The sequence below is a fragment of the Rhinopithecus bieti genome, unplaced genomic scaffold, assembly GCF_001698545.2.
Source record: "Rhinopithecus bieti isolate Rb0 unplaced genomic scaffold, ASM169854v2 scaffold_22439, whole genome shotgun sequence".
NCBI classification, from domain to species: domain Eukaryota; kingdom Metazoa; phylum Chordata; class Mammalia; order Primates; family Cercopithecidae; genus Rhinopithecus; species Rhinopithecus bieti.
The window spans coordinates 1-3,880 of record NW_016810838.1 but is presented as its reverse complement, the minus strand read 5'-3'; positions in this window follow the sequence as shown (position 1 = coordinate 3,880).

Below are 3,880 nucleotides of genomic sequence, written 5' to 3'. Positions count from 1 at the left end.
TTTTTTTTTTTTTTTTACAAATTCTTAAAACCCTAAACATCATAAAGTTTTATGATATAATGGAGCATGAGAATATAAGAATTATGACACAATGAAGCTAGAATAAGAAACAAAAACAGGCTGCCTAATTATAGGGTTTATAATGTTAACCACTATATTGTGAATGAATGAAGCATGTGTATATTTTCCATATTGACTAACAAAAAAGATGACAATATAAAGAAAATATTTGTTGTGCTGCTTCAGGAATGTTGAATTTGAGTTTAAGTCTTGAGTGTAGGCAAACTAATCGCAGAACCTCATGGCATGCTTCAATTAAAGGTGTCATAATATAGTTTTAGAACATGATTGGAAGTCCATCTCCAAAGCAAAGGAGTATCTTTCTATGATAAGACACAAAAAACCCACTTCTGCATGAGTTTCTGAGATTCCATAAGCTGGTGTGTTATGGACTTAATGTGGACAGCTAAAGAGAAAGAAAAAAATCATGTAAACTATATGGAATGGCAATTGGACTTCACAATATATTTTATATCACACTGTTTAAAACGTACTTGTTTAAACTCTGTCACATGAAACAAGATACATGTCTACTCTTCAGTGACTGAATCTACCTTATTCAATATATAAAAGAATGTTTTAAATGTGCCATTATGAGGTGGGGGTAGGCTTGCCAGATAAAATGCAGGATTCCCATCTAGGTAAATTTGAATTTTACATAACAGTAACTTTATTTAGTATGTTCCAAATATTGCATGGGGCATACTTAGATTAAGAAAACATTGTTCATCTAAAATTCAAATGGAAATGGAAATCTTTTTTTGAAAAAATTGCTTAATGTGGCAATCTAGGCACAGGAGTTCAAAAGATTTATGATTCACAAACCAACCATTTTACCCACTCTGCATGCTTTGAGCATTTCAACAGCCCTCTTAGGGAAAGAGATAGTATGGTACTTATTTACCACGTATAACCATGGAGCCACTGGGCCAGGATCATGGAGAACATTTTTATCATTCTTTTCAAAGGGTTTATATCTAAGTGAACATATAGAAATGTTTGATAACTTAATAATAAATATATAATAGCTATGACTTTAAAGTTTATTTCCTCCTGAAATTCATAAGTTGATACTCTCACTGCCAAGATGATAGTATTAGGATGTGGGGCCTCTGGGAGGTGATTAGGGCATGAGGACTCTGCCCACATGAATAGAATTTGTGCATTTATAAAAGAGGCCCCAGAGAAACCCCTTACTCCTTCTGCCATGTAAGGTTAGAGTTGTAAGATAGTTCTCTATCAGAAATCAGGTGCTCACCAGACGTAGAATCTGCTGGCACTCTGATCTTAGACTTCCCAGTCTCCCCAACTGTAAAAAATAAATTTCTGTTATTTATAAGCCACCCAGTCTATAGTACTTTGTTACAGCAGCACAAATGCACTAAGACAACAACTATAATTTAAGGTTATTATTATAAAATAGCAATTTGGAGTGCTGTGAAATTTTACACCGTGAATATCACAATATGAAGCCTAGGAATTTCCTTACATGCATCTGGGGCAGCTGTGCCCTTGGAATGTCCTTGCTACTGGTACAGGCAGCCTTCATTGCCTTTTCTAATCCAAAGAATAAAAGCTTGATGGTGACCTGATTTCTTTTTTTCCATTCTCCAAAGAATAAAACTGCCAAAATGAAGCTGGGACAGACTGAAAAATAAAACTGGCTTGAGATAACTTACATTTAAAGATGCTGGGGCCTGCTTTCTTTCTTCTTTATTATTTCATCTTGGGAAAATGGTTTTCAGAGAAAAGATAAATAGATATCTAAAAATTGGGAGTATTTTCTGGATTTAAGAAGCAAGTAATTCTGGATTTCCCCTTTAACAGAGATACCTGGTGATAATCACATTCAGCGCCCTTCTCCTTTATCCTGATGGATGTGTCGGGGCTATGTGCTTTTGTTATTCTTGTAGACATGACGAAGGAACCCAAACAAGTTCAGTTAAGTTCAGATCCCTTAGTGTTGACGGCTGGTTTGGAAATATAAAAGTTGCTAATGTCTCATAAAGTGATGATTAGAGGTATACTTAGTAAAGGTACATATTATAGGTATAGATAGTAAATTGACAGTAGCAATTTGCTTTATTCTGTTCCTCTTTGTAATTGCCCCTCCAACCACTCCTCATCACCCATGTGTCTCTGTCATATCATGGTGCCTAGAACAGCAGTGGGCTATGCAAGCAGATAGAGTAAAAAATGTCTCTAACCTACGTAAATCTATGTAAAAAATGTCAAGTATTTGAGGAACTATATTGTGGTTCTCTGTGGTACAAAGGTGATAAAATCAAGTCACTGGAAGCCAGGAGGGTCTTTGTAGTTTTTTTAAACACCCAAGACTTCAATGAGACTTGGAAAACAAGTCTTTGAAATTAAGTTGAACAACAAAAAAGCTACTTTTGCTTCTCTCCCCTAGTCCGTAAACTCACATATGTATGCATTGCCAACAAACGCACATAAAATGGTCCTTTTATTGACTGTGAACATTATGAGCATTGTAACGGTCCACTGTTCATTACTGCACAGTGTCCTGAGACAGAAAAGGCTAACAAAAATTTTGTTCAAAAGCTTGGGGTTCGTAATGCGGGAAAAACCAGCAGTAAAATGAACACTCAAATTTTGTATCTGCTTCACAAGAAATAAACAAAAGGCACTCTGTTTCATGACACAAAGGAGATATAATCATAAAACAAACAGGGAGAAACTTCTAATGGAAAGAATAAACTAACTGAAAAATGTTTCTCATTGCAGGGTCTATGGTTAATTCTGAATCTATATTATTTTAAAGGCTTAATTTTATATTTTTAATTGACTAAAAAAAGTATGAATATTCTTATTATGGGTCAAATGAAATCACTACAGGCATCCATATAAGTTAGAATTGGCTTCAGGAGCACATAATGCAAATCTCAAAAAGGCCTTAAAATTACTGAATCTTAATTTTGTCTCACAGAAATTGTGCATAAAAGAATTCCAGAATTGGTATGGCTGTTTTACTGACATTAAGGAACGCTGTCTTTTAAAATCTTTCTTCTCTGCCTTCCTTAGGATGTTTTATATGCTTGTGGTCATCTTATGGTACAAGAAGACAACTGAAGCTCCAAACAATACATCTGTATTCCAGGAAGGAAGAATGAGGAAGTAGGAGAAACTAAAAGGGCAAATCTCTCACTTTCAATAGGTTTCCTAGATACCCTTTCCTGATGGCTTCTGCTTGTATCTCATTGCAAGTAGACTGGGAAATGTAATCTTTCTTTCAGTTATTTTGTTGCAGTAGATCAAATTAGAATATATCAGTAACAGGAGCAAGATGGCCGAATAGGAACAGCTCCAGTCTCCAACTCCCAGCACGAACGACACAGAAGACCGGTGATTTCTGCATTTTTAACTGAGGTACTGGGGTCATCTCACTAGGGAGTGCCAGACAATCAGTGCTGGTCAGCTGCTGCAGCCCGACCAGCCAGAGATGAAGCAGGGCGAGGCATTGCCTCACCTGGGAAGCGCAAGGGGGAAGGGAATCCCTTTTCCTAGCCAGGGGAACTGAGACACACAACACCTGGAAAATCGGGTAACTCCCACCCCAATACTGTACTTTAAGCAAACGGGCACACCAGGAGATTATATCCCACACCTGGCTGGGAAGGTCCCACGGCCACGGAGCCTCCCTCATTGCTAGCACAGCAGTCTGCGATCTAACCGCAAGGCAGCAGGAGGCTGGTGGAGGGGCGCCCGCCATTGCTGAGGCTTAAGTAGGTAAACAAAGCTGCTGGGAAGCTCGAACTGGGTGGAGCTCACAGCAGCTCAAGGAAACCTGCCTGTCTCA